We start from the raw sequence: 11019 nt of genomic DNA on the forward strand, positions 1-11019 counted from the left end.
CATTTTAAAATTGATTCAGTTTTTTTATTCACATTTCTTGCATTTTCAAAACCCATGTAACGAACATTGTAGATGATATGTTGTAGATATTTTGAATTCGGTTAACTTATTCTGGACTGAGTGATATTTGTAAAGTAGGCATTTAGAGTATTTGCTGTTCTACATTAGCTTGTGCAATAATGATTTTAGTCCTTTATTAGGAGACATTTCTTTTTGTTTTGCCTTTAATATAGGCATAAATTAAGCCCACCTAAAATGAATATAATAATAAATGAACAACATATGAACATATATGGAAACCAGTGAAGTTTCTCATTTGAGAAGCTAAGGGAAATATAGCATTAAATGATAATTTTTAGACCAACAAATCTATGACAAAGTATGAAAATGGAGCAAATATAGTATTCAATAAATGATGCTGAACAACTGAACATACACATGCAAAAAATATCTACCACAGCTCTTCTACCCTTCACCAAAACTGAATTAAAATGGATCATAGATCTAAAAGTAAAATGCACCACTATAAATTCCTAGAAGATAACCCTGAAGAAAACCTAAATCACGCTGTGTATGGTGATGACTTTTTAGATACACACCGAAGTCATGATCCATGAAAGAAAAAGATTGACATACTGGACTTCATTATAGTTAAAAACATATACTATTTCAAAAACAAAGTCAGAATAAGAAGATGAGTCACAGACTTGTGAAATATTTGTGAATTCCTCTGGCAAATGCAAATTAAAGCCAGTGAGATACCTCTACACACCAATTATTATGGCCAAATGACGGGGAGGGCATAAAACAATAGATGCTCTTGTTCACTCCTGGTGGGAATACACAATTCTGCAGACACTTGAGAAGACAGTTTGCCAGTTTCTCACAAAACTAAACATACTCCTACCATCTGATATAGCAAAAACTTTCCTTAGTATTTTTTCAAAGTTGAAAACTTAGGTCTGCACAAAAAACTGATGAGTATGTTAGGCAGCTTGATTCATAATTGCCAGGGTCTATGTAAAATATATCTATATTCCATTCAATTTTTCCTGTGAAAATAAAACTATAAGAAGTCTTTTTAAAGTTTTTTCCCAGTTTTATTGAGATATAATTGACATACAACACTATAAGGTATATAGCATACTGATTTTACTTATATATATTGTTACATTATTACCACAAGTTTAGTTACCATTCATCATCTTTTATAAAAAAATACAAAAATACAAAAAAAAATTTCTGTGCGGTAAGAACTCAGGATTTACTCTTAACAATATTTATCTATACCATATAACAGTGTATACGAAACATCTGTTATCTTTTTTCCTTAAGATCCAAAATATAAGTGATATCTAACAGTATTTTCCTCTCACTGTCTGACATTTCATTTAGCATAATGCCCTCAAGGTCAAACCATGTTCTCACAAATGGTAGGACTTTATTCTTTTTTAATGGCTGAATGATATTCTAATTTGTGTACATGTGTATATGTATGTATATATCACATCTTCTTTGTCCATTCATCTTTCAATGAACTCTTAGGGAGTTTCCATATCTTCACTATTGTAAATGATGCTGTTATGAACATGGGGATGCAGATATCTCTTACATAGTATTTTCATTTTTATTGGATAAATCCCCAGAAGTGAAATTACTGGATCATATGATAGATCTATTGATCTATTATTATCTTTTATTGAGGCTCCATACCATAGTAACTATACCAATTTACATTCCTAGCAACAGTGCATGAGAGTTTCTTATCTATATGTTCCTATCAGCAGTTGTTATCTCTTGTTGTTTTGGTGGTAGCCATTCGTTGTGGTTTTGATTTGCATTTTCAGTATAATCACTGATGTTGAGAATCTTGTCAGGTTCTTATTGGTCATTTGTATATATTCTTTGGAAAAATGTTGATTTAGCTCCTTTGCCCGTTTTTAATTGGAAATATAATTATTATAATAATTATAAGATTCTTAATTATTGCTGTTGAATTGTAGGAGTTCTTTATATAGTTTGAACTTTAACCCCTTATTAGATATGTAGTTTGCAAATATTTTCTCCTGTTATGTATATAACCTTTTCAGTTTGTTGATTGCTTCTTCTGCTCTGCAGACCCTTTTAGTTTGATATAGTTATACTTGTTTATATTTTATCTTGTTGCTTGTGCTTTAGGTGACATACCTAAGAAATCCCTGCCAAGACTCATGTCAAGGAAAGTTTTCCTATTTTTTTCCTAAGGATTTTTATGTTTTCTAGGACAGTATGGTTTACGTTTTTCTTTCTTCTTCTTCTTTTTTTTTATTTAGAAATATTTAGTGAATTTACTAAAAGGAAGAAAGTTTAAATGATACAGAACTGAAAATATTAGAAATCTTTATGCAACAAAAAGTGAATTTACATTTGCCAACTCCATGGACATTACTGGTTAAGAATTTGCACAAATATATATTCACTTTTTATATATATAGAAATAGCACATATATACATGACACAATGATTCTGGGAAAAGTATCAGAGATACTAAAAATATTCTCAAGTTTAAAAATGGTATACATTAAGTTTTTAACAATATTCTAATGAGTGGAAACCCCTGACTTAATTCCATGATTTATCATGCCAGAAATATGGTTGGTTTTAATGTTTTAAACAGATATTGGTATCATACACATTGGCTTATTAATAATTAAGGCATTTTGTATATGTAGTATCTCAATGTAGACAACAAATATTTAAAATTAATTATTCGCTATGTTATTTGCAAGTTTTAAACTTGTAAAGGATTTTCAAAATAAGAAAAGCTGCACACATTTAAGTGTTTTTTTTTTCATAAAACACAATCTTTAAAAAAGTAATGATTTTTGGTCTTGTCTTCTTTCTGAAATAGTATAAATTATATTCTTACAAAGGATTGCATTAAGACCCTGTAGTTCTTAAACAATGTTTCCAAATAATAATGCAAGTCCCACATGTGGCAATGGTGAACAATCTTCATGGTTCATTTTCACCTCATTGAAGTTGAAGCTGCTCCTTTTGTATATTTTTCTACTTCAGTGTGAAGTAGGGTTTCATTAGTGGCTTCATATGGCTTGGATATGTAACCAGTTTATCCTGGAACCAAGGTAAGATGATTTTGTTGTCCCCCTAATCCACTTAATTGTTGTTTTAAAATCTGAATATTTCCATCATTTATAATTTCTGTTTTGGTTGATAGGTCTGACCACCGTCTTTTTATGACTGCTCAAAGCCAGTTTAAATTAACTATCATATATTCTTCAGATTTGCTTTTAAGTAGGGACTTCACTAGAGGCAACAAATCTACACAGCAGCCAGCGAGAGGCATTTATTTTTTTCCTTCTGTAAATTATTGGTGAGCAGAGGAGGGCAGTCCATCAGAAATTCAAGGTCTCTGTCCTCACCAAATAAGCTACAAGTTCAGTTATACTTCTGTTTCTCCAGAACGTTAAAGCTGTGTTCAATCTCAAATTCATGCTGAATAAAACCTGTGCCATTGTTTCACGGTCCTGAAAAACCTCAGAAAAAAACCCACTATATTTTGATGATGGGCTTTCTGTCTATAAAGAACCAGAATCACTTGAGTTTACCAAATATATTCGACTATCATGGTGTAATGTTTCAGGCAGGTGGTCTGCATAAGCGAGTTCATTTTCTTTATTTGCCATGTCATAGACTCCACTTCTAGGGCACTGTTTTTTCTGTCACAAAGATCTGGTGCACTTTCTGCAATAGATCACATTACGTAGTTTTTCTGGGCTTTTCACAGCTTGTCCAACTGTTCTATTTATGTAAGCAGACAACTATTTTGGAAATTACTTAACCTCCTTCATGTTCTTAGTAAATGTTATTAGTAAAATTAGATATCATTTCTTGAGAAAGATCAGTGGAATGATGCTAAATATTATTATAAAAGGTTTGTTTTTTGTTTTCTTTTAGATTTGTTTAAGTTTCTTTGTTGAGACAGAGAGAGAGAGAGAGAGAATGAGCTGGGTAGGGGCAGAGGGAGACAGAGAGAGAACTCCAATCAGGCTTTGCACTGTCAGTGCAGAGGCAGATGTGGGGCTTGAACTAATGAACTGTGAGACCAAGACCTGACCTGAGATCAAGAGTCAGATGCTTACCTGAGTGAGCCACCTAGGTGCTCCAAAAGTTTCATTTTTTAACACTGTGGACTTAAGATGCTATAATCTCTTAAATACTGGTGGCTCATGGTACCGCGGCACCTCAACCCAACCATGATGCTCAGGAGCTGCACCGACAGCAGAGAATGACCCATGGCTCTCGGCCTGAACCCCACTCTGAGCCACTCAAACAGGGTGGCTGTGTGTGCTGCCTGCTGGGATAGCCTGGTTTATGGTTTTCTACACTTAGGTCTATAATCTATTTTAAGCTCATTTTTGTTAGTAGTATAAGATAGGGGTATAGTTTTGTTCCTTTACATGAGAATATCCAATTATTCCAGCACTATTTATTGAAGATACTGTCTTTTCTTCAATCAGTATTCTTGGCTTCCTGGTCAAATATGAGTTGATTTGATCATATATTGATGGGTTATGTTCTGGGCTCTCAGTTCTATTTCATTGGCCTTTGTGTATGCCTGTACTATGCTGTTTTAATTACCATTGCTTTATAAAATAGTTTGAAATAAGGAATGTGAGGTCTCCTGCTTTTTTCTTTCTTAGGATTGCTTTGTCTGTTCAGGGTTTTTGTGGTTCCTAAACATTTTAGTAGTGGTTTTTCTACTTCTGTAAAAATTCCATTGAAATCTTGATAGGGGTTGCATCTATAGATGACTTTGGGTAGTATGGACATCTTAACAATACTAATTCTTCCAATCCTAATGAATGTGTGATATCTCATATTTGTGTCTTTGATTCCTTTCATCAATGTCTTATGGTTTTTAGTGTAGAGATTTTCAATTTCTTGGTTAAATTTATTCCTAAGTATTTTATTGCTTTTGATGATATTGTAAATGGGATTGTTTTCTTTAACTTTTTAAAAATGTTTATTTATTTTGAGAGAGAGAGAGCAGGGGAAGGGCAGAAATAAAGGGAGACACAAAATCCCAAGCAGGCTGTGCATTGCCAGGACGGAGACTGACGCCAGGCTCAAACCACAAACTGTGAGATCATAACCTGAGCCAAAACCAGTAGTATGAGCCAACCAAGCGACTCTGTTTTCTTTAACTTTTAAGTTAATTTGTTGTTAGTAACAACAGTGGCATTAGTATAGAAATGCTACTGATCTTCATATGTTAATTTTGTATCCTGGAAATTAAAGAATTTATTGATTCAATCTAACAACATTTTAGTCTTTAGCATTTTCTAGATATAAAGTCATGTGATCTGCAAATAGAATTCAATATGAAATATTGTATTGACTTATTATAGTGACACTAAACAAAGGGGGTTAGTGAATGAGGTGATGTCTAGGAAGTATGTGGCACAGGCTTCCAGGTGTCCCCTCCCAGTAGGTTTGCATGAAGCTATTTTTACTGCACCCAGCAGTGATATATGACAACACATGTGAACATTTTCAAGCAGGGAAGCTTGTCTGGGCCGTGGTGTCCAGGGTTTTTTATTTGGGGTCAGTCATGTGGTCATACAGTACCCATGTGACTGAACTCCGCTACTCAGATTCCAGTCTACCCTACAGAAAGAACACATTTGTTCACCATGAATCACATTTTAGGATAAACTTGTCAATTGGTACATTATGGTCTCAGACATACCAGAAAAGCTTTCATCAGGCAAAATGTTTCACGGGCTCAAAGTTTATCTCCTAGAACTGAAGGAGCCATCTTTGGAATGAGCTGGATTTGAGTAATTAATACCTGCTGAGTTAACCCTTTTCTGTAATAAACTTCAGCAAATTATATTATTTCTATATACCACTCCCATTTTTATTTTTATTTTTATTTTTTTGTTTATTTATTTTGAGAGAGAGCACATGAGTGGGTTAGGAGTAGAGAGAGAGTGAGAGAGAGAATCCCAAGCAGGGTTCATACTGTCAGCACAGAACCTGACACAGGGCTCCATCACACAAACTGTGAGATCATGACCTGAGCCAAAAGCAAGAGTCAGCAAGAGTCAGACACTTAACCAAATGAGATACCCAGGTGCCCTCTGTTTCTCATTTTTAAAAATGGGAGCACTAACTATATTATATACATAAAATTATGTTTCAGTGTAGTGGTTCATGTAATACAGTTTGCAAAATACCCTGACACAGTTTAAACCACACAGCCATTAGATAGTATTATTAGTATTATTATACCTATTATTATTGCCACTAATATTTTATGAAATTTTGGATTTTTTATGAATTATGGAATCACATAAAATCCCAATGGAGACTTCTTTATTCAAAATCCTTTGTGGGAAATATAACAATACTTAACTATGGGTATTTATGAGAAAATTGTGCTTGTAGATCAGAACTCTAGTATATATTACTATGAATGTTCTCAACTCATGTGAGTGAAATCAAACCCCAGCTATTTAGATGTACATTTAGTGCATACATTTAGGCGTTAAAATACCTACAATGCTTAACCAAAATAATCCTAAAAGGATTTGCTTCTAAAAATAAGTCAATTTTGTATAGTAAATTTCAAATTGTAAAAATGGGGCTTCTTTAACACAAGGTGCCATGTTTTAAAAAATATTACACAATAAAGTGTAATTTTATGAAGAAAAAAGGAAATATATTACTAACAGCATTTTTGTGGTCTTTAGCTCATTAATACACTCAAGTCTAGAAGCATTTGGCAGTACAGACACATGTAAATTAATATGAGGTCATCTCATTTGATCATTTCCTAGAATATCTCAAGATTCACTTTTTAAGATGCCTTTTTTATTATAATCAAATCAACTGATGAGAACTCACAAGGTGCCCTCGCTTCCTCTTTTCTAATATGAAAAATAATCTGTGGTAGGAATTGTGTTCTGAGAGCCCAATCTAGTTTGTAAGGCAATTGAGCTACGATTTCTCAATTGGTGAGCTGACATTTCACATTAATTCAAACATATTGTCTGAATCTGATTTTAAGATGTTGGCAAGTATATCAAATATATTTTAACTCATTTGCTACTTCTAGCTGAATATTACATCTATCAAAATTTTGTGCTGAGAAAAATTTTAGAGCTACTCACAATCAGATTATTCAAATTCTTTATTATAGACATTTAAGAATATTTTTAATTGAGACAATTTTCTAGCACCATATGATGCCCTAAATATCTGTCTTCACGTTAAAAAAAAGATAGTAAGATTTTAGGGTTTTTTAATGCTATCTAAATCAAACTTATAACATCATCTATATTTTGAGTGTCAAGAGTTATCAAACCAAATGTCACATGCTGGGCTATCTTTTTGAGATACAGGTAACACGCAATTGCATTAAAAATGAAGCAATTGATAGAAATTCATTCACATTTAAATTGTGCAGCAATACATTCCCCAATGTTCCTTTCATATTGAGTTCTCTTTCAGCATCATTATAACTGACAGATAGTGTTAAACAAGGCAGTACTAGCTTTCAGGAACACATTAAACATTGCTAATCCATTATTTACAACCCCAGAGAAGGCAAAATGACTCTCCTAAAGGCACACAGAGTTCATCAAAGCTTTAGCTATGGAGGTTGCTTTAAAAGAAGTCAAGCAGAACATAAGTTTAATGCTGTTATAAACCTAAATTATAGATTTGCCTTTCTAAATCAGAAGAATCTTGACTTCTCTGAGAACATGTTTTTAAAATTAAACTAAATGTTATCCTTTAAAATTTAATTAATCAATTTAGGGAGCTATGGCCAGTGGTAAAGAAAATTAAGAATCTGTATTTGCATCTAGCTCTGAGGTATTCTCCCTCTCAAGATTTTTTTTTTGACTTGTTACTCAAACCAATATCTAAGAAGATAATTAATTTTTCCACACATAATATAGGCTGTTATTCTAATTTTCCTCCTCATTAGGAAATTTTTCCAAGTAATTAAAGAAGGCTAACAGATTTCCTTTTTCCTACTGTTGAGGTAGTATCTTCTCTTATGTGGGAAAAAAATCTAGTAACTCAGACCTTGCTGAGAAAGAGAAATATGAGTGGATACACAATGTTACATCAGTTACAGGTGTACAGCTTAGTGAGTTGACAAGTTCACCACAAGTGTAGCTACCATCCCTTCTGCTACATTGCTATCATATTATCATTGCCTATATTCCTTATGCTGTGTCTTTTACTCCCATGAGTTATTCATTCCAATTGAAACCTATATCTCCCACTCCCCTTCACTTGTTTTGTTCAATGCCCCACTCACTCCCCTCCTCTCTGGCAACCATCAGTTCTCTGTACTTTAAAGTCTGATTCTGGGGCACCTGGGTGGCTTAGTCGGTTAAGCGTCTGACTTTCGCTTAGGTCATGATCTCGCGATTAGTGGGTTCGAGCCCCGCGTCGGGCTCTGTGCTGACTGCCAGCTCAGAGCCTGGAGCCTGTTTCAGTCTGTGACTCCCTCTCTCTCTGACCCTCCCCTGCTCACGCTGTCTCTCTCTCTCTCTCCTAGAAATAAATAAAACATTAAAAAAAAATAAAGTCTGATTCTGTTCTTTCTTTTCCTTCTTTCCTTCCTTCCTTCCTTCCTTCCTTCCTTCCTTCCTTCCTTCCTCTCTTTAGATCCCTTTTATGAGTGGAATTATATGGTATGTGTCATTCTCTGTCCTGACTTATTTTACTTAGCATAATACCTTCTAGGTCCATCAATGTTGTCTCAAATGACACAATTTCATCCTTTTTGATTGTGTAATATTCCTGTGTGTGTGTGTGTGTGTGTGTGTGTGTGTGTGTGTTTGCCTTATCAATTCATCTATTGATGGACACCTAAGTTGCTTCCACATCTTGGCTATTTTATTTATTTATTTATTTATTTATTTAATGTTTTATTTATTTCTAGGAGAGAGAGAGAGAGGAGAGAGAGAGAGACAGTGTGAGCAGGGGAGGGTCAGAGAGAGAGGGAGTCACAGACTCTGAAACAGGCTCCAGGCTCCCAGCTGGCAGTCAGCACAGAGCCCGACGCGGGGCTCGAACCCACCAACGGTGAGATCATGACCCAAGCGAAAGTCGGACGCTTAACCGACTAAGCCACCCAGGCACCCCAACTCTTGGCTATTTTAAATAATGCTGCAATAGACATTAGAATGTATATATCTTCTCAAATTTTATTTGGTTAAATAGTGGACTTATTGAAGCATATGGCATTTCTGTTTTTATTTTTTTGAGTAAACTTTATACTGTTTTCCACAGTGGCTGTACTATTGTACATTCCCACCAATAATGAACAAAAGTTCCCTTTTCTTCACATCACCAAAACTTGTTATTTCTTGTCATTTTTATTTTAGCCATTCTCATTGGTATTGTGATACCTCATTGTGGCTTTGATTTGCATTTCCCTGATGATGAGTGATGTTGAACATCTTCTCATGTATATGTTAGCCATCTTTATGTCTTCTTTGGAAACATGTCAATTCTGTTCCATTGGTCTATGTGTCTGTTTTTGTGCCAATACCATACTGTCTTGATGATGACAGCATTTTCAGTAAGACACATTGAGTTATGTTATCTTATCCTACGGGTATTGTTCTTCATTGACTTTCTTAAAGATACGGATATGTGCCCAAGGTTTCTCCCAGGATGGGCAAAATCAAGGTATGTTATATAGAATTTTAATTCCACTTAACTTAAATTGACTATTGTGTGTATAATTTTAAAAATTCACAAAGGCATAAGATGGCTTTTCAAAAAATATTCTCAAAAATATATGCATAATTAGCTATGTGAGCATTTCAAGATTTTAGGACTTCATAATTGGAAACACTGAAATAAGTTTCATGGAGGTAATAGGGCAATTTTCAAATTCTCCCTTGCTTTAAGTGTACTTATCTTAGAATGCTTGCTTCAGAAACTATCAGAAGAACTGCAAAAATTATATGGAAACCAACTTGAAAATAAGCCATTTAAAAAATAAAAAAATAAAAAAGCAAAAACAAAAACAAAAGAAAGTAAATTATAAGTCAACAATTTTTATTTGGTATCATTAGAATAAAACACTGTGAATTCTGAGGATTTTCATATTTTCAGAAGAGGAATCTTCTAGCATCAGCAGACTATTGTTCTATGTTTTCTATGTAGGGGAATAGTTGTTGAAAAGCAAGATTTAATACACAGTGATGAATACAAAACCACAAAGTGTGCATTGGCTTTAGTAACCTGTAAATCTTGAGGATGCTTTTAGGAGCCATTTCAGTAGAACACATCCCAGATTAAACTTATGTTGTGTTTCCCATACTGTTGTTAGCTTTTGTCTTAAACGTTAATGCTTAAGTCTAAAAGCACAACTCTGCTACCAGGTAGGGTAAACTGTGAATGCTAATTTTCTGTTGTTTACAGCAAAGGAAATGAGGGGGTTTTTTGTTTAAAAATATTGCTTTTAGGGAAAATATTAATAAAATAATCCCTTTACTATAAATTTGATAATTTAGTTCTTAGTCTAGAGAGTATATATATATATATATATATATATATATACACTTTTTTTTTTTGAGAAAGAGAGTAAGCATCAATGGAAGATTGGCTCAGCTAGTTTAAGACATGCAAAATTTCTTATGTTTAAATTACACTCTTGGGGCACATGGATGACTCAGTTGGTTAAGCAGCCAACTCTTTTGGCTCTAGTCACGTTCTCATGGTTCATGAGATTGAGTCTTGTATCAGGCTCTATACGGAGCCTTCTTGGGATATTCTCTCTCTCCATCTTCCCTGAGCTGTCTCTCTCTCTCTCTCCAAATAAACAAACATTTAAAAATAAATAAATATATACAGTCTTAATTTCATTAGTATCCTAATGCCCCAAGACAGGCTGTAGATCATGGAATCTCAACTGTGTCTTGAAAGATCAAAAACAAAACAAAATTCAGTAAGTTTTCCAAGACTGATATCTTTATAGAA

At 33.9% G+C, this 11019-nt stretch overlaps 1 pseudogene; it reads right to left on the reverse strand.

Moving 5' to 3' along the window:
• Positions 1-3007: 3007 nt before the first annotated feature.
• On the reverse strand, positions 3008-4297 carry LOC120224671 (annotated as a pseudogene).
• Between the last annotated feature and the right edge of the window lie 6722 nt (positions 4298-11019).

The sequence above is a fragment of the Hyaena hyaena genome, unplaced genomic scaffold (assembly GCF_003009895.1).
Source record: "Hyaena hyaena isolate Hyena2069 unplaced genomic scaffold, ASM300989v1 scaffold_1228, whole genome shotgun sequence".
NCBI lineage: Eukaryota > Metazoa > Chordata > Mammalia > Carnivora > Hyaenidae > Hyaena > Hyaena hyaena.